This window comes from Caretta caretta, chromosome 1, assembly GCF_965140235.1.
Source record: "Caretta caretta isolate rCarCar2 chromosome 1, rCarCar1.hap1, whole genome shotgun sequence".
NCBI lineage: Eukaryota > Metazoa > Chordata > Testudines > Cheloniidae > Caretta > Caretta caretta.
This window is the reverse complement of record NC_134206.1, coordinates 173,299,508-173,320,819: the sequence shown is the minus strand read 5'-3', so window position 1 is coordinate 173,320,819 and position 21,312 is coordinate 173,299,508. Positions and strand designations below refer to the sequence as shown.

General features: G+C 44.9%; 1 protein-coding gene across 1 annotated transcript in view; it reads left to right on the top strand.

The window, feature by feature from the left end:
* Positions 1 to 21,312, top strand: part of NCAM2 (neural cell adhesion molecule 2) — a 551,141-nt gene that overhangs the window by 468,203 nt on the left and 61,626 nt on the right. The gene's annotated exons all lie outside the window — the stretch shown is intronic.

The following is a 21,312-nucleotide window of genomic DNA, read 5'->3' as shown; positions in this document are numbered from 1 at the left end:
AGGAGTTTGGCCACCTCTCTGTTCACATATCTCCTTGCCTTGTTCACACTGTGGGGCTCATGGCTCCCCCTTCAGACCCTGCACTGAAGGATGTCTGACCAAATCATGTTAACTCCTGGAAAAAGTTCAAGGATCAGCCCCAAGTCCCTTCTTGTTCTGAGCATTAGTTCCACCTCTTTAAGCATTCCCAAATCGTTTTCCCCAAGATGCACCACAATTATGTCTAGAGGGCCACTGACCGGCCTGCACAGCATATAGCATTGGTATTAGTTGATCCCAAAACATGCTCTTCCTTGCATGCCAACTGAGTATCGCCTCATCACTGAAGCCCAGCTGCAAACCCTTGGGCAACCTGAACACGTGCCTATGGGCCCAAAAGACAATACTATGCCCACAGATCCATCTTCATGACTGGTCGTCCAATATTTGTAATGAGATTACGAGAAATTAATGCTGACTTGCCACCTGAGGTCTGACATACGTTCGGTACGCAACTGAATGCCAACGCCCAATTGCCTGGGTTGCCTCTGCTCCCATACCTAGCTGTGCTGCTGCCATTGCTGCCCTGATTCTGAATGAGGGGGATCCCAATTCATGGGCTGGCAGCCCCATCCTCATTAGCTCCCATCTCAACACAGTAACAAATTGATATGCTGTGAGGGGACTCCCCTCACCATGCATAAAAAGGGGCCTTCCCCCTTTGGCCTTATAACCCTGTCGGCCTTCAAAGCCTGAACTGGGCAGATCCAGGCTCACCACCCTGCCGGAAGATCACAGATTCACCCCAGCTGAGTTGAGCTGTCTTTGACCGTCGCAAGTGCTACATTTTTGAATGCTCATGCCATTGTATATCCCGCAGTTGCAAAGCCATTCCGGTTGAGTCCCTACCAGATCCAGGTACTAGCTCACTGATCTTGAAAGCACCAAAAAATGCTGTCAAGAATGCAGCCCTGAACAAGGCTGCCTCCTGTCCATTACGACATACGTAGCCAAGGATCTGCATAAGATTCCTAAGTATGTAAACCATGAGGGGACAACAACAACAATCCACCCTGCGGCCACCAGTACGTGACCACCCAGCCAAAAACCTTCAAACAAAAAAAACACTGCAAGGATTAGGATAACCATTTAGCCTACTGATGAATGTAATGGCAGAAAGGCAATTTGAGATTGTGGAGGATGCCAGTTGACAGCATGTTGCCAATGACAGCATGTACCGCAGCACCGGTTCCTCTGTAAAGGGCCGTATTGATGACCGGCCTTCCTGATCCCGAAATTGCATGGAATCATTAAAACTTCTCTCACAGCCCTGCCACGTTGCACGGAGCAACTGATCTACACAACACCCTGACAACCATTCTTTGCCAAGGTTCCATAGTGCCAGGGGCATCTGCCTGGGTTCTCGGCTGGCTCCTGGTGCCAACTCCAGAAGACTGTGGAGCTGAAAATGAGACAAGGTGTGTGCTATGCCATTGTCAACCCCAGAGAGGTTATGAAGCAATGTAATTCCCTGGAGCCTTTCCGGGGGCCAAGCCTCAGGGCAAAATACAGAAATTGTGCAGAGGCAATTGGTCGGGTGGCCCTGCCACTGTACCCCCGAATTCCTCCTTGTGGAATTATTGCCTTAACAACATGGCCAAACCCCACCCTTGACTTTAATCATTATTATTTTATATAAAGAGGATAAAAATCCCCATTAAAAGAAACCCAGCACATACATTTGACCCATTGGCTTTGCTGGGGTAGTCCCACAGGAGGCCTTCGCCCATTCCAATGCTTGAAGCTGGACCTTTGCACCACCTTTCTTCTGTCACCCACGCCCTGTTCAAACAGGGCCTACCTGCACGTCACATTTGTTCGACCCTGCGTCCTGTACCACCCCTCACCACCGTGGCAGGATTGTCCTGTATGAGACCCAAAACATGGTTTGCATGCATGCCTGAATGTACAGATGCTGCAAAAGCCACTGTTATAAAGAAATGTATGCCCTTGAATGTATTGCATGCCCGCCCAATTCTGCAACAGCAACTGCTGCGATTAGATGTATGCCACTGAATGTATTGCATGTCCGCCGGATTATATTTACATATCTGATAAGGCCGGGCTTCTCTCTGGGTAAGCTTCAGCTGTAACACAAGCACAGCTAAAGAATGCAGCCTTAGCAAGACACTTCTCCCAAGGTTGTCCCCATGTTGGAGGAACTTAGTTAGCCTGTATCAGCCGTGCAATACCCTGCATCTGCTTACACTCTGCATCTGCTTACGGGGTGGGCCTCCCCAGACAAACTGAGACAGTTTCTTGCTGACCCATATGATTACCCAAAAAAACCCAACACATGATGGGGTAAGCTTCAGAGGAACCACTAGTGCCCACAGTCCTCACCTTTGCCACATCATTTTGGTATGGGACCCTAAACCACCTCATGTACCTCTCCCCAAAGCAGATCCAAACACCTCTACAATTGTAAACGTTTATCCATTGTTGATTTAACTCACCCCGCCCTCTGTGTCTGCCTCATCTCCTGAAATCACCTGCGTGGAATGTACTGCAGTCACCTGAGTTGAATGTCCTAGATCTGGGCGAGCCATTACACCTTGTATGGCTTGCAAAGCTGTGGAAACAACCTCAGACACAATAACCCTGATTGCTTGTATCAAATCCCGGCTGACTGTCCCACCATTGAACGCAGCCAGTTCACTTGTCTGGGTGAGTGCTTCACTTTGAGCTCCCCTTGCCCAAGCCTGATAGGCTGCCCTTTGTAATGAAAGGCACTATCCCAGGCTCCCCGGGACCCTCACTCTTATTGCAAGAATCCTGCCCTTGACTCACCCCGGCCCAAATCACTGTACTCTGTCAACTCTGTGCAGGGGTTGATTCCTCCCCAGTTCCCTGTCCCACTGACATTAATTGGGAGGGAGAAGCAAAATTCCACCCCCCCTGCTGTCTCCTACCCACAGCAGGTAAAAGCAGAAACCCTATTCCCTAAACCTCTGTGCACCGCACAGCCTCACTCCCCTTCCCTCTCCTCCTCTGTATACTTAGGGATAGAATCTGACTCCGAGCTGCCTCAGTACTCAACTGCACCTCCCTTTGTGAATTCACTCTGCTATGCCTGCCTTGCCCAGCCTGAACCAGGGTAAAGGGAGAATTAATCCTCTCCCTGTTCCTCCCTGCTCTCATTGTTCTGTGTCTGCCTGGAGCCAAGCTGGGACAAGGCCCTGCTTCTCCATTCCAGGACTGAAGTGGGAGGAGGATTTTCTCCCTCCTCCTTCTCCCTGCTCACTGCTCTGCTTCCACCTGGAGTGAAGCCCAATTAAGCTGTAGTACCCCAGAGGAGTCCTACTGAGGGTATGTCTACACTACGGAATAAGGTCGAATTTATAGAAGTCGTTTTCTTAGAAATCGGTTTTATATATTCAAGTGTGTGTGTCCCCACAGAAAATGCTCTAAGTGCATTGAGTGCATTAACTCGGTGGAGTGCTTCCACAGTACCAAGGCTAGAGTCAACTTCCAGAGCGTTGCACTGTGGATAGCTATCCCACAGTTCCCACAGTCTCCGCTGCCCATTGGAATTCTGGGTTGAGATCCCAGTGCCTGATGGGGCTAAAACATTGTTGCAGGTGGTTCTGGGTACATATCGTCAGGCCCCCCTTCCCTCCCTCCCTCCGTGAAAGCAAGGGCAGACAATTGTTTTGCACCTTTTTTCCTGAGTTACCTGTGCAGACGCCATATCATGGCAAGCATGGAGCCTGCTCAGGTAACCGTCACCGTATGTCTCCTGGGTGCTGGCAGACGCGGTACGGCATTGCTACACAGTAGCAGCAACCCATTGCCTTGTGGCAGCAGACGGTACAGTATGACTGGTAGCCGTCCTCGTCATGTCCGAGGTGCTCCTGGCCACGTCGGCTGGGAGCACCTGGGCAGACATGGGCGCAGGGACTAAATTTGGAGTGACTTGACCAGGTCATTCTCTTTAGTCCTGCAGTCAGTCCTATTGAACTGTCTTATGGTGAGCAGGCAGACGATACGGATTGCTAGCAGTCCTATTGTACCATCTTCTGCCAGGCAGGCAAGAGATGAGGATGGCTAGCAGTCCTACTGCACCATCTTCTGCTGAGCAGCCATGAGATGTGGATGGCATGCAGTCCTTCTGCACCGTCTGCTGCCAGCCAAAGATGTAAAAGATAGATGGAGTGGATCAAAACAAGAAATAGACCAGATTTGTTTTGTACTCATTTGCCTCCTCCCCCGTCTAGGGGACTCATTCCTCTAGGTCACACTGCAGTCACTCACAGAGAAGGTGCAGCGAGGTAAATCTAGCCATGTATCAATCAGAGGCCAGACTAACCTCCTTGTTCCAATAAGAACAATAACTTAGGTGCACCATTTCTTATTGGAACCCTCCGTGAAGTCCTGCCTGAAATACTCCTTGATGTAAAGCCACCCCCTTTGTTGATTTTAGCTCCCTGAAGCCAACCGTGTAAGCCGTGTCGTCAGTCGCCCCTCCCTCCATCAGAGCAACAGCAGACAATCGTTCCGCGCCTTTTTTCTGTGCGGATGCCATACCAAGGCAAGCATGGAGGCCGCTCAGCTCACTTTGGCAATTAGGAGCACATTAACCACCACACGCATTATCCAGCAGTATATGCAGCACCAGAACCTGGCAAAGCGATACCGGGCGAGGAGGCGACGTCAGCGCAGTCACGTGAGTGATCAGGACATGGACACAGAATTCTCTGAAATCATGGGCCCTGCCAATGCATGCATCATGGTGCTAATGGGGCAGGTTCATGCTGTGGAACGCCGATTCTGGGCTCGGGAAACAAGCACAGACTGGTGGGACCGCATAGTGTTGCAGGTCTGGGACGATTCCCAGTGGCTGCGAAACTTTTGCATGCGTAAGGGCACTTTCATGGAACTTTGTGACTTGCTTTCCCCTGCCCTGAGGCGCATGAATACCAAGATGAGAACAGCCCTCACAGTTGAGAAGCGAGTGGCGATAGCCCTGTGGAAGCTTGCAATGCCAGACAGCTACCGGTCAGTTGGGAATCAATTTGGAGTGGGCAAATCTACTGTTGGGGCTGCTGTGATGCAAGTAGCCCATGCAATCAAAGATCTGCTGATATCAAGGGTAGTGACCCTGGGAAATGTGCAGGTCATAGTGGATGGCTTTGCTGCAATGGGATTCCCTAACTGTGGTGGGGCCATAGACGGAACCCATATCCCTATCTTGGCACCGGAGCACCAAGCCGCCAAATACATAAACCGCAAGGGGTACTTTTCAATAGTGCTGCAAGCTCTGGTGGATCACAAGGGACGTTTCACGAACATCAACGTGGAATGGCCGGGAAAGGTACATGATGCTCGCATCTTCAGGAACTCTGGTCTGTTTCAAAAGCTGCAGGAAGGGACTTTATTCCCAGACCAGAAAATAACTGTTGGGGATGTTGAAATGCCTATATGTATCCTTGGGGACCCAGCCTACCCCTTAATGCCATGGCTCATGAAGCCGTACACAGGCAGCCTGGACACTAGTCAGGAGCTGTTCAACTACAGGCTGAGCAAGTGCAGAATGGTGGTAGAATGTGCATTTGGATGTTTAAAGGCGCGCTGGCGCAGTTTACTGACTTGCTTAGACCTCAGTGAAACCAATATTCCCACTGTTATTACTGCTTGCTGTGTGCTCCACAATATCTGTGAGAGTAAGGGGGAGACGTTTATGGCGGGGTAGGAGGTTGAGGCAAATCGCCTGGCTGCTGGTTACGCGCAGCCAGACACCAGGGCGGTTAGAAGAGCACAGGAGGGCGCGGTACGCATCAGAGAAGCTTTGAAAACCAGTTTCATGACTGGCCAGGCTACGGTGTGAAAGTTTTGTTTGTTTCTCCTTGATGAAACCCCCCACCCCTTGGTTCACTCTACTTCCCTGTAAGCTAACCACCCTCCCCTCCTCCCTTTGATCACTGCTTGCAGAGGCAATAAAGTCATTGTTGCTTCACATTCATGCATTCTTTATTCATTCATCACACAAATAGGAGGATGACTACCAAGGTAGCCCAGGAGGGGTGGTGGAGGAGGGAAGGACAACGCCACACAGCACTTTAAAAGTTTACAACTTTAAAATTTATTGAATGCCAGCCTTCCTTTTTTTGGGCAATCCTCTGTGGTGGAGTGGCTGGTTGGCTGGTGGCCCCCCCCACCGCGTTCTTGTGCGTCTGGGTGTGGAGGCTATGGAACTTGGGGAGGAGAGCGATTGGTTACACAGGGGCTGTAGTGTCAGTCTGTGCTCCAGCTGCCTTTGCTGCAGCTCAACCATACACTGGAGCATACTGGTTTGGTCCTCCAGCAGTCTCAGCATTGAATCCTGCCTCCTCTCATCACGCTGCCGCCACATTTGAGCTTCAGCCCTGTCTTCAGCCCGCCACTTACTCTCTTCAGCCCGCCACCTCTCCTCCCGGTCATTTTGTGCTTTCCTGCACTCTGAGATTGTCTGCCTCCACACATTCGTCTGTGCTCTGTCAGTGTGGGAGGACAGCATGAGCTCGGAGAACATTTCATCTCGAGTGCATTTTTTTTTCTTTCTAATCTTCACTAGCCTCTGGGAAGGAGAAGATCCTGTGATCATTGAAACATATGCAGCTGGTGGAGAAAAAAAAAGGGACAGTGGTATTTAAAAAGACACATTTTATAAAACAGTGGCTACACTCTTTCAGGGTAAACCTTGCTGTTAACATTACATACATAGCACATGTGCTTTCGTTACAAGGTCGCATTTTGCCTCCCCACATCGCATGGCTACCCCCTCAACCCTCACTCCTCCCTGTGGCTAACAGCGGGGAACATTTCTGTTTAGCCACAGGCAAACAGCCCAGCAGGAATGGGCTCCTCTGAGTGTCCCCTGAAGAAAAGCACTCTATTTCAACCAGGTGACCATGAATTATATCTCACTCTCCTGAGGATAACACAGAGAGATAAAGAACAGATGTTGTTTGAACGCCAGCAAACATACACTGCAATGCTTTATTCTACAATGATTCCCGAGTACGTGTTACTGGCCTGGAGTGGTAAAGTGTCCTATCATGAAGGACGCAATAAGGCTGCCCTCCCCAGAAACCTTTTGCAAAGGCTTTGGGAGTACATCCAGGAGAGCCGCAAATGCCAGGGCAAAGTAATCCTTTCACATGCTTGCTTTTAAACCATGTATAGTATTTTAAAAGGTACACTCACCGGAGGTCCCTTCTCTGCCTGCTGGGTCCAGGAGGCAGCCTTGGGTGGGTTCGGGGGGTACTGGCTCCAGGTCCAGGGTGAGAAACAGTTCCTGGCTGTCGGGAAAACCGGTTTCTCCGCTTGCTTGCTGTGAGCTATCTACAACCTCATCATCATCATCATCATCTTCTTCGTTCCCAAAACCTGCTTCTGTATTGCCTCCATCTCCATTGAAGGAGTCAAACAACACGGCTGGGGTAGTGGTGGCTGAACCCCCTAAAATGGCATGCAGCTCATCATAGAAGCAGCATGTTTGGGGCTCTGACCCGGAGCGGCCGTTTGCCTCTCTGGTTTTCTGGTAGGCTTGCCTCAGCTCCTTCAGTTTCACGCGGCACTGCTTCGGGTCTCTGTTATGGCCTCTGTCCTTCATGCCCTGGGAGATTTTGACAAAGGTTTTGGCATTTCGAAAACTGGAACGGAGTTCTGATAGCACGGATTCCTCTCCCCATACAGCGATCAGATCCCGTACCTCCCGTTCGGTCCATGCTGGAGCTCTTTTGCGATTCTGGGACTCCATCATGGTCACCTCTGCTGATGAGCTCTGCGTGGTCACCTGCAGCTTGCCACGCTGGCCAAACAGGAAATGAGATTCAAAAGTTCGCGGTTCTTTTCCTGTCTACCTGGCCAGTGCATCTGAGTTGAGAGTGCTGACCAGAGCGGTCACAATGGAGCACTCTGGGATAGCTCCCGGAGGCCAATACCGTCGAATTGTGTCCACAGTACCCCAAATTCGAGCCAGCAAGGCCGATTTAAGCGCTAATCCACTTGTCAGGGGTGGAGTAAGGAAATTGATTTTAAGAGCCCTTTAAGTCGAAATAAAGGGCTTCATCGTGTGGACGGGTGCCGGTTTACATCAATTTAATGCTGCTAAATTCGACCTAAAGTCCTAGTGTAGACCAGGGCTGAGACTTCCTCTTAGTTCCTGCCTTTCTCCTGGGACTGAAGGGGGGGAAGGGCTTTTGTCTGTGTAAAAAGGAAGGCTCCCAGCACTCTGCTGCTCCTTTTCAAACCCTGTATTCCCAAGGGATGAGTTAGCCACCACTCTGCCTCTTTTGCTGCAATTTTCACCTCTCCCCAGCCCACCACCCCCAGCCATAAAGCACTGCTCCCTTCACTGGGCCAGCCCAGCCTAAAAAACCCTGCTTAAAGGTGCAGGGCGGTCATTCATTTTGTTAGCAACATTACAGTGGTTGTTCATTTCCTGAGATCTTCATTTAAAAGGAAAAGGACGAGAAAATGTGTTTATTTACTTATGACAATAGCAGGATAAAAAGTAGCTAACAAGATACTTAAAACTGTATTTCCTATCCCAACATATTGTAGCATACTTAAACATGGTGGGGGACAAATTTACCATCTGCAAAAGTGGTGAATTTGACTCAATGAGTGTAAGTTTTATCATTGCACTTGTCTTAACTTCTGCATATGCTATGAATGACTATACCATCTACCATCAGCCCCGTATTACCTCACTAGGTGTAACCAGAAGGTCATTTTACCAGCACTGGAGTATAAAAGGAGAGGTACAAGTCCAGATGGATGGTCAGTGTGAAAGAAACCAGGGGGATGAAATTTTGTATTTCGCTGCATTCAACAGCTGATAGCTAGGACCTTACATTATAGAGAAGCTAGCGAGCTGCAAGAAGAGCTACTTTTTATTTACCTTTACTGTTAGCACTGTCAATGGGCAAACATATTCTTTTATAAATAGTTTTTGTCATGCATGTTTCTTACTATGTAACTTCTTGTTTGATGATAGCCGTGGAATTATACAAATTGTAAACTTGGCATGTGAAGTGATTTTCCTGGACTAACCGTAGCCAGAGAAGATTGGTAGTTCAAAATCAGTTGAGAATGAGGTGGCAGATCTTGCAGTAATAGCCTGTTATAGACACTAACAACAAATCCCTAAATCTTAATTGACCTATTTAAGCGGCTTGCAGTCCAGTAGGTTATATAATATCTCAGTGGAGATGAGAGGGGGGGAAAAGCAATTGTTTAGAAGAGACATGCTAGTAAAATGAGCAAAGGACTGTTCTTCTTTGAGAGATGTCCCTGTGGGTGCTCCACTCCAGGTGTTGGTGCATCCCTGTGCCTTTGCTCGGAGATTTTTACAACAGTACACATACCGGTCGCGCAGCCGCAGAGCCTGCCCTCCCACTCTGAATGTATCTTAATAGTACACGTGCAAGACCGGTCTCCTCAGTTCCTTCTCTTCCGTCCCCGGCCTGAGACGGAGCTCAGCAGACTCATTAGAGACTTTTCTCTTCCTTCGTTCATATACTTTCCCTGTTAGTTAGTTTGTTACCAGTAGTAATTAGATAGCAATTTTCCTGTGTCTTTCTTTAAAACTACAAAAAAAAAATCTGTTCCTGTCAGCGGCAGCCACTTCCAACATGCCTGGCTCCCCAGGCTTTAAGCGCTGCTCTAACTGCAATGATGCCATCCCTTTTTCACATGGCCATTCAAAATGTATAAAATGTTTGGGGGAGTCCCACATCCCCCCAAAATGTGCCCACTGCAGCAAACTTAAATCCAGGGCACGTAAGGACAGGGAGCTGAGATTAAAACTGCTCCTCCTCCAGAAATCTCTAGGGTCAGCTTCAGACCCGGGTGCTGACATAGCTACACGCCGCACCTTCCCCCCCCCCAAAAAAGACAAGAAGACTGCAAAGAAACGGCACCCTCTCTCACCCGCAAAGGGTTCTTCACGGGACAAGACTTCTCCGGCAGGTGTACAGTCTCCCTCCTGGTGCTTTCCCAGCTGAGCACTTATGATGGGCAGGGCTCCTCTTGTGCCGCGTGAAAGCCACCTGCGGCTGCAGCAGTAGCAGTAGCATGAAGCTCTGGTGCTGATGCTTCAGGCTTCCAGTTGCCTGCCTCTCTCGTGGCACCGTTTGGCACCGTGACAGAAGCGGTGCCGACGCATGTTGACATGCCTGACCCCCCCATAGGCTATTCTTGCTCTCCTAGCACCGTCTCCCACTGAGCTCCCACTGAGCAATGAAACAATGCTCAGGGCACCGGTGCAGAGGAACCATTCTTCACAGCAGATTCCTCTTCCACAGCCCTCACCTCACAGAGAAGCTCCAGCACCACAACTGATACAGTCAAGGGACCTGCTGGTGTCACCTATCCTGCAGTCACCCCTACTTAATGCCTAGCTCTCTCCAAATGCTCAGTCAGGGTCCAGACAGCGTTCCTCCAGTGATGAGGAAGCTGGTCTGCAGGGGGAGTTTTCACCCTCTCAGATCTGCCATCCTCAGACCCCAATCAATAGAGGTCATAGAAAAATCACCTGGTCATACTCTCAGGATCCTGCCCCATGGTGTGTGAACCCCTTGATGGCACCACCCATGCCCTTCCCACCATAGTGGCAATATTGGGCTCCACGGGCATCTTATCCTTGAGACAACACTCGCTACACCATCACAGCCAGGCGCAAAACCTGCCCGCCACCGCCAGCTGATGAACCTGCCACTAACGTAAGGGTCCAGGCAGCACCATCACAACTACAGGATCAGTCCCAACTTGCCTCCAACCCAGTAGAGCCATTTGTTATCCCTGATGAAGCCCTATTGCCTCCTCCCCCGTCATCTTCAAACGACTTCTCAAAATTTCAAGATCTTTTCAAAAGAGTTGCTAGTGAGTTACGAATTAGCTTGGAGGAGGTTCCTGAACAGCAGCATGAGTTAACAGACATCCTATAACTCTCTTCTTCCTCTAGGATTGCATTACCGATCAACACAGCCCTTTTGGAACCTGCTAAGGCCATCTGGTAGACTCCGGCTGTAAGCCTGTCAACTTGTAAGTGGGCGGATCACAAGTACTTCATTTCTTCCAAGGGCTCTGAATTTCCTATTGCAGCAACATGGCCATTTTCTTCATCCCAACCTGTCTATGCTTCATCTCAAAGCTTGGTTCCTACATGGTTCTCCCAAGACTAACTAGCATGCTCTGAGCAGGTTCAAAGAGTACTCTTACGTAGCAGAACACAATCTACTCAAATCACTTATCTTTGAAAATGGAAGTGATTCACACAATGATGCTCAACAAAACAACATCCTCCTACTTCTGCACCTCTTCCTCTCATACTTGACTACCTATTAGACCTCAAGCAATCGGGCTTTCAACTCCATCAAAGTCCACTTAGCTGCTATTACAGCTTTTCATGACAAGATGGATAATATCTCTGTTTTTGCTCATCCAATCAGCAAGCGTTTTCTTAAGGGGCTACAATCCCTATACCTGGACATAGAAAAAACTTCCTACCCCTCTATGGAACCTTCACTTAGTATTGTCATGCTTAACTCAACAACCATCCGAGCCCCTAGCCACTTGCTCCCTCTTACACCCCTCTATGAAAACAGCATTCTTAGTGGTAATCACCTCCGCCAGATGGGCAGGAGAAATAGCAGATTTCATGGCAGACCCACCTTATACGCTATTTTTCAAGGACAAGGTTACCCTTTGACTACATCCCAAGTTTCTTCCAAAGGTGCATTTGTCATTCCACATCAATGAGCTAATACACCTACCAACCTTCTTTCCTAAACCACATACAAACTCTTTTGAATCTACAATGCATACATTAGATGTACGCAGAGCTTTGTCCTTCTATCTGGATAGAACCAAGCCCTTTAGGAATTCTTCCAGACACTTTTTGTCCATTGCGGAGCGCTCCAGAGGGACACCTATTTCTGCCCAGAGACTTTCAAACTGGATTTCTGAGTGTATCCAACTGTGCTACCAGATAAAGAAAGTTACGCCTCCTGCCAGCATCAGAACTCACTCCACTAGATCAGTGGCTACCTCCGTGGCTTTTCTACGCAAAGTTCCTCTGGCTGACATCTGCAAAGCGGCCACTTGGTCTTCTGAACACACTTTCTTTAAGCATTAAGTAAGGGCCTTACTCAGGGCCCTCTCTCTGATGCACGATTAGGCAGAGCTGTATTATCTACCACATTCTTACCAAATCCAAAGTCCCTACCTCCTTGAGGTACACTGCTTTTAAGTCACCTGGAGTGGAGCACCCACAGGGATATCTCTCTCTCGAAGAGGAGGTTACTCACCCTGTGCAGTAACTGACATTCTTTGAGATGAGTGTCCCTGTGGGTGCTCCACTACCCACCCTCCTCCCCTCTACTTTGGAGTTGGGGTAGCCTCCGTTGTAGAGAAGGAACTGAGGAGACCTGTTTCACACGTGTACTATTAAGGTACACTCAGAGCCGGGGGGTAGGCTCTGCTCGTGCGCAAACGGTACGAGTACTGCTGTAAAAATCTCCGAGTGAAGGCGCAGGGACACACCAACACCTGGAGTGGAGCACCCACAGGGACACTCATCTTGAAGAAAGTCAGTTACTGCACAGGGTGAGTAACCTCCTCTTAAGATATAACACAGTTGTGTGAAGCTGAGTTTCCCAGTTAAATATAGTATGTCTAGATATTTATGTACAGAAAGATATAAAATACATGTTAAAAGTGTCAGGTCAGGATATGGATTTAATGTATGTACACACTATAAAGACCTTAATTCTTCTCACTTATCTGTTCTGAAATGTTCCTATGTTACTTAATTCTGGGCCTATATTGGATAAGCTTGGAACTTTAAGTTTGTGTATCGTATGTTCTTTGGTCTGCCCTTTGGCCAAAATATAATACATTCACTTAAAGCATCTGTTTTATGTAATTTGTGACTACTAAGTGTACTATATACAGAGTCCAGATAAAATATTTGATTTAAATAACAATTCTAACCTGCTGCAAAACATCATTCCTACATCATTCCTGTATACTGAACTATATATATTCATGTCACAATTTCATGACATTTCATAAAATAAAAATGTAGAAACTCATACACATAACATACACATATGGTCAATATCAAATATTCTCTGGGGATATATATCTACAGAGAATATTTGATATTGTCCATATTGTTATGAGTATGTGTTTCTACATTTTTATTTTATGAAATGTCATGAAATTGTGACATACCAGGTTTTAAAAAAATCAGTGAGTCAAGAAAACATTTTTTTTCATCATAGTAATGCAAGAATGAATGAATGTTAAAAGAAGAAACTGCATAAAATTGTATTTCTTGTCTATTTATTCATTTTATTTTCCAGGGGAGACCTTGCAGGTGTGATGAGTGAGCTAGGGAACTGAGAATCAGTTCTAATATAGCATAGTCCACTCCATGTCTCCACCCCATACCAATTCTCAGCTCTTATTGTGAACAACATTTAAGTCAAAGCAAAAGAGCTGCCTTCGTTTAAGTCCTTTATCTGACTCTATAGGTATTTAAGTTTTGTTCCATGCCAACAGAACCAGATGAGTTTGGGTTTAGTTCACTGTTTTTAGAAAGGGTTGATCCTCCTGGGAGCATTTCTGTTTTTATAGGTTTAGTTTGTATCTAGGTGCAAAGCTAAATCTACCCAATTCTAACACTAGTTTAGGTACAGATGTTAGAGGCTGAGTGAGAAACAGTAATACAGAGTCAGCTTACAGATCAATTTTATGCTCTATTGTTCACAACTGCAGTCCTAGGTTCATTCTGTTAATTCTTATTTGCTCAGCTAAGTATTTATAACTAGATGAAACAGCAGGAGTGATAAGGTGTATCCCAGACATGTGTCATTACCCAATCTTATTTCATCTGTGAGGAGGGTCTGAAGCAAGCCATAGCATCTCTTCAGTATTTTTGATGGCACTTTGTGCAGAATAGAAGTTTTTATTTTAAAAGATTGTTTTTTATCTTTTATGCCTGCCAATAAAGTCTCCCCAGTGTGAGCCATTGTATTCGTCTCCGCAGCGTGGCAGCCCAAAATAAGTGTAGTATCGCATCATCTCCATAAGATATTAACAATCAAGCCTATGATGAAAGTTTAGATAAAGTCATTGTTAACTATTTTATTGCTAGATATTTTAGCAGAAACATCCAGAAAATCTTCTCATTCTGTTTTGTTGAAGAGGATAGAAATAAAAGGCTGTCATCCACATTATCTCCCTGCTGATGAAGGATTATTCCCCATACCACTTTGTCTAGTCCAGTTTTAAACTTCCTAAATGAAGAGCCTTCCTGCACTTCCCTTGGGAGAAAATTCAACAGTTCGATAGAGCTATTACAGGGACGTTTTACCTGGGTTTGACCATCTAAATTTTTCTTTTCTTATTTTCTTCCATTACTCCTACTGCTTGAAGTCAGCCTCTATGCAAAGGGTAAAGAGAGACAACAGCAATCTGGTAAACGGGAAGGAGATGAAATGAGGAAGAGAGAAATGACAGAAAAGCTGCCAAGAAAGGGGAAATGCAACATCCACTAGGGAGAATAGAAGAGGACAGAGGGGGAACAACTAGGGGAAGAGCCTTGAGAACATGACCAGTGTGTAGTGCAAATGCTTTTTCCCCACTGCAACCGCCTCCTCTATTTAAAGTAGTACCTTGTAGCATTATAATCATAGATAGATATTGCTTTTGTTTGGCCAAAGTCCATATTTCTCCAGTTCGGTTAAATGACTTTTTCCCGTTGGCTGCCTAAAGTCCTCTCCGCAACAAGAAATACAATCATAAGTTCATGATGCTTTCATCAGAATGAATGGATGCTATTTAAATTTCTTAGTTATCTCTTGACTGCTTCCCCTCTCTGATCTGTTTTGGTCCCATTTAATTAGCTTTCCTATAACTCCCTCCAGCCTCATTGCCAGCCTCTTGATCAACATCTTTGCTTGTGTGTTTAACAAGTATATTAGATAATAAGCTGAACATCAATCAACAGGTTTTCCTTCTTTGGGAGCAGTGTTTTACAATTGCTTATTTGATACTTGGGATCAGTTCCTTCATTATTAATATTTCTACAAAGACTCTTCCTAAGACTGAGGAAAGTTTTCATAAAAGATTTTCATAGAAGATCACAACAAAGCCGTCTAGTCCAGGGCATTTTTTCAGTTTGTATTATGTAAATTGTCTGTCCTACTCCTGTCAGTTTTTGCATCAGATAATTGTTCTGTTTCATAAACTTTCATAAACTTAACCAAGTAATTCTGAAGCACAGATCTTTCTGTTATATACTGCAGAGTATATGATTTTGAATACAGATTTTTGAAACACTTCTGGGTTATTGTTTTAGGCCCAAATCCTCACCTATTGCTTTAAGCCTAAATACATAGGCTTAGTGTAAGGGGGGTTTCCATATCAATTTGGAAGGGAGAAATCCTCCTTCACTCCTCCAGGCCACTGTTCAGCTAACAAAGCTTTTCCCTGACACCCCTGGTCCCATTGTAGTTGAGAATTAGAATTGAGTAATGACATACCCAACTTCCTTTGGGGTCCTTTGAATTTTCCTCCTGATTTTTGAGATTTTATGTTGCATTCAGGTCACATTTCTAAGCTTTTCTTTGCAGCCATGAGGATCAGGAACTTTTTTTTTTGGTCCACTGAAAGCTGAGGTTCTCACATAATGACCCGGAGGTGTGGCTGTATGAAGAGCATCAAATATTGCGAGATGTGATAAAAACGTCAGAGTTGGCAAACAGTGCTGCTCCCCTGACTTCAGTGGAGCTTTGCCCATTCACACCAGCAGGGAATTTGGCCTATTGAATTTTTGAGCCATCTCCAGTAAGTGACAGCCTATATAGCTGCTGGTCCAATAACCATAGGCCTCTCCTCCCTATTCTGCAAGGCTTGTTCCTAATGAGTTCTCAGACCCTGCTTCCTTGGCAGCGTATTGTATTCCTTGCCAGGTCCCAACAAGAGCAAGAAAACGACAAAAGAAACTAATACATCAGTATTAAACAGGAATTGTTTAAATCTGTTTGTAGAGCATTATCGCCTACCTGCAGTCCCCAGCTGCCTGAAACAAGTGTGAGTCACCGACCAATAGTAGTTTCAAAGATGCTGCTAACCAAGTATTGACTAACTTGTTTTTCTCCGCTTTTTGGGAGTCCACATATTTTAATATTCACCATGCAGTTTTCTTTCTTCTTTCATGAAGTTTTCTTGTATTTCCTATTCCCATCTCTACTTCACACTGGTTATCTGCTTAGTTCCCATGGTGATTTTAGAGACTCACCTAAGGTCTCTTTGAAGTCAAAAATATCCATCAGTTCCACTGGAGTACCGTACATTTTTGGCTTTCCTTTGTAAATTATTTGCAGTTTGGCTGGATACCACAATGAAAAATAAAGGTCTTTTGTCTTTTTTTTCTCCAAAGGCTCACATTCTTTTGTGCAGTGTATCCATAAAGCTATCTCAGGATAAGAGAAAGTTGTTTCCTTTTGAGGATTGTTCCCTATTTTCACTTGTCACAATGTTGATATTAAGGCTCTGAGCTTTTTAATTGGCAAGACTTTGGATTGGAGGCTGTGGTGGGGTTCAATTCAATTTGGTTCTTTTTTTTTTAACTGCACTAGGAAATATTTGTTTACTTATATGGATATTTTAGAAGATAGCATGTTGTTCTTTCTTCCTCCTCTGGGACACCTACCACATGGCAGTTGAGTACCTGGATCTGGTTTCTCAGAGTTCCACTTTGACTGCCAGTTTCTTGAATTTGCTTTGTATTTTACTAATGTGTATGGTGTCATCTATCTCTACATCTCACTTGACTGGTAGTCACTTAGGAGTCTGAGAGCTAGTCTACACTTACAAGAAGATTGACGACTGGTGATCAATACATCAGCGGTTGATTTAACGGGTCTAGTGAACACCTGCTAAACCGACTGCAGATCGCTCTCCCGTCAACTCCTGTACTCCACCGGATCCAGAAGAGTAGGGGGAGTCGATGAGAGAGCATCTCCCCTAGACATCACGTAGTGTGGACCCCCTGGTAAGTAGATCTAAGCTAAGTCGATTTGAGTTACACTATTCACGTAACTCAAATTGCATAGCTTAGATCGAATTTCCTCTGTAATGTAGACAAGGCCTAAGTCAGTCAATGAGGATTAGATTCCTAGGTGCTTTTCATAAACTCATTAAGAGCTTATCTGTAGGCACCAAAATACCTTTAAAATATGACCCTTAGAGGTTTATGAAAATTTTACCATTTGACTTCATACCTGTCTGTAAAGCACTTAGCAAGGAGTTGGCATTATACATATAGTTAATAATATTCTTTGGTCTATGACTTTGTGTGAGGTTTGTTTCAGCAAAGAGATTATACTTTGAAAAAAAAACTCGTCCCCTAAGCCTTAAAATTAATGGAACTTGGTATTCAGTTCTCCTAGACAGCTTTGAAAATCTCAGTCATAATAGTGCCCACTGACCAGGCTTACAACATCTGTGATCTACTTAATAAGCAGTGTTACAAAAAAAAAATAAAAAAATAAAACCCACAGTGCAATCTCTGAAGCTACTGCTGTTCTAACTGTAACATCTGAAGATTTATATTTCTTTATGTATATTAGAGACGAAACTGCTAATAGTAATACTAATAGGAGGCCTTTGTACCTAAAGGAACAGATTTTAGATTGCAAGCCCTTGCTTTAAAGGAGCTTCTTGTCTTTTATGTGTTGGTAAAGCACTGTGTACAGCATTCTATAAATAATAATTAGTAGTATAATAACAAGAAAAGCCTAATGAGGTAGAAATCTTTCTTTATGGTTCTGTTTTTCTGCTTCTAAAGTAACCAATTAAAGGGGCTTAGCATAAACAGGGAGATTTATAGAAATAGTGAATGGGTTTCCCACATACATGCACCTACACTCTAGCAAAGAAATTAGCTTAAGCATATTGCTCAGTACTATCCTGAGTAAAGGACTCTTGAAAATTCATATGAGATTATCAGTGATAGTGAAGGAATCTTCTGCTCTTCTTTTTATCTGTTTACCTAAGATGCCATTGGTGGGCTTTGAACACAGGTTTTACCTGTGTTTAGGGAAAGATGAGTTAGCAAAGCTTGATGAAATCCCAGGCAGCTCACTCTCCCAATTTTGCCTTTATTCTAATTGTTTCCAATTTGTGTTAGCAACATACTGCTAAATCTTTCTTACATAATGTTGTCTTTGAGTTCAGTTCTTGGATTTCTTCTTTTGTAAAGAATATGCCTGTCACTGGGTACACTCATGAATAGAATGCCTCCTTGTGACCACATTGGGGAATTTGCTGCACTTAGGTCTGATTCCCTTTTCCTCGCCCTGTCTTCTGTCTGTTCCTCTGAGACTCAGGGTGCTTATTCTTTGTGACTCAGGCCTCTGCCCAGGTCACTATAGTCCTCCCCTTCCAGGGTATTAAAGTCCCGTTGGGTCAGCAGCCCAATTGCCATTCCAGTCAGCCTTCCAGTCCAAGGCCAGGTACACTGCTGCTTTTCTAGTGGCTGGTAGGGGAATCCAGGCCTGCCCACTACTCCGTGTTCCAGTCCAGGGACCTTATATCTGATAACTGTGGTCTGCCAGCTCCTGCTGCTACTTTCCTGGACTCCTTGCAACTTCCTTCTTGATCTTCTGGACCAAATCTGAGTTTACTGACCCAGACTCCCTCATCCCAGGAAGTAACTGCAGATTACTGAACTCTGTAGCTCAAACACACATCTTTACTCTGAGGGGATGATTGCAGCCTACTTTCCCTGCAGCCCCTTTGTGTGGACAACTTCCTGGCTTTATATCAGCCCTGTCTACTCAGCTGAGTTCTATCTTGTGAACTTAAAAATCCCTCGTTCTTCCTCAGTTGCAGCCTCTCAAGTTAATTAACCTCACTTAATCTGCTCTGCCTTGTGTGGGGTGGATATCCCATTGCAATGTTTTTATGTTTGGGTTTCTGCTGATACATGGGCTTTAGGGAGTAGAGACAGGATTTGGCCCTTAGCTCTTGTGCTTATTCATGTACTTATTCAGTTTTGAAATGGGCTCCACAGAGTATAGATCATGTTACCATAGGGCACAGATATAGACTTTAGGAAAAAGACCTATAGCCCATGCACTTGAATATAGATAGATAGATAGATATAGATATAAAGCATATACAAACATAATGTGCTGTGATTTCTATAGCTATACACTATGATCACCAAAATTTCATTTATGTATTACACACAAAAAGCTATTTTAAAAATGTTGAGGTTACAAAGTCAAACACTCAAAAGATAGGAAATGCCAGAATTAAGATTGCCTGTGAATCTTAATTCAGCCCCACTGTGTGTATATATTATTTTACAGTCTTTAACTATATAATCACATGCTATTTTTTTCCACAGGACCCCAGCCTCATTCAGTTCACATGATGGACCTGTTCTGGGTCTGGATGAGGGTTCTGTAGTGAAAGAGGCTGTTGCTTGTAGAACTTCTGCCTCATCTGTGGCAGAAATTGGAAGGTGTGTAGTGAATGAGGTAGGGGATTGTAAGAAGAGAAAGGATGGTGTTCTGGTTAAGGAATTTGAATGCAGCTCTGGGAATTGGATTCTATCCATGCCTCTGCTTCAGGGTTCCTGTGTGATGCTAGGCAACTCACTTAAACCAAGCTTTTTATAGATGGTAACTAAATGCATTTTCCTTTTTTTCTGAGTGCCCAACTTGAGACCCTGGTGTCTGATTTGCAGAAGTGCTGAGCACACACACATCTGCAAGTCATTAGGAGCTTTGAACATATAACATACTATATATAATGCTACTTTCTTAACTTTTCAGGGCTTAACTTTGCAATCATAACATTCTTTTAACATAGTTTATTGGGTGTAATTTCCTAGGTTTTTTTTTTAAACAACCACTAAAAAACAAAAATTCTAACGTGTAGTGTCATGTTGACTCTCATCGGCAGGTTTGAACCTTTAGATCCACCACACAGACCCCTTGCCACTTCACTAATGGAGTAATTAATAGCAATGTAGTTTGTCACTCTGTGTGTGCGCCAGCCATTAAATGGGGATTAGGACAAATATTGCCAGTGGGTTTCACAGATATTAGCTGACATCAGCAGGTTGTTCAGATTCAGGAAGGTTGGGTTCTATTTCAGGTTCTGGAAGGTGCTTTATTGGACTCAGACCCTTCTGTCCCTTTTCTCCCAAGCCTAACCCAGTCTGCCTCTACCCTCCAGATACATCCATGTCCCAATCTTATCTCTCTCCCCACCACCTTGTCCGAGTCCCAATCAGTTTCCGTAACTAATCTCAGTCCATCTCAGGGCTCCCTGTCTGGGTCCCAGTCTTTCCTCCACTCTTGCTCCCAGTCCTACTCTCCCTCCCCAAACTCATCGTTTCTGTATCATTCCCAGGCTCCTTGGCCTAGTCTTCTTGCTCAGCTAGCCGCAGTCTCCTGGCTCCCTACGCTCTTCATCTGAATCCTCCCCCAGCATACGATCCAAGTATCCTTGTCTCAGTCTCTCCTGCCACTATACTTGGCTCCTCATTTGATCCCACTTATCCCACCCAACTCTTTGTTTCCAGTCGCAGTCTCCCTGCCCAGCCAGTTCATTTCTACCTTCAGCCCTTGTAACCTTCAGCCCTTGGCTCCTTGTAACTATGGGCAGCACTTCTAGCGCTGCCTCAAATATACCAATACAATGTCTTTATATTTTTATTTTTTATTGTTTATGTGTCTACCTTAAGATCTCAGTATAAAATTTTTATATATCCATCTTTTAAACATAATATAATTTCTATCAAATAACATTTGCTACTTTCACTGATGAGGGCCTTACATACATGTTTAACTTCAATAAAAATAAGGCATATTTACACTGATTATTTAATTAATTTTGCAATTAAATTAGATGCTCCATATGAAAGTTAATATTCATAAAATGTTTGAATTCAGAAAACTGTAAAATACACTATACATGATATTATATATCCTACCGGATGTTAGAAATGAGTTCATAACCTACATCAGTGGGATATGCTGTTTGCTTCAGTGTTAATGTAGGGCCACTGAATTTCTATCATTGTTCAGAGTTCTGCACTGAGACGAAGGACAGATGCAGTCACAACTATGTTTTTATGAGCATTTATTTACTGCATTTGGTAACTGGTCAACTTTATTTATATTAGGAATTTTCTTTTAAAAACCATTGATTATAATAAAAATCACTGAAACTTTGTTTATTCTAAATGAAGCAGTT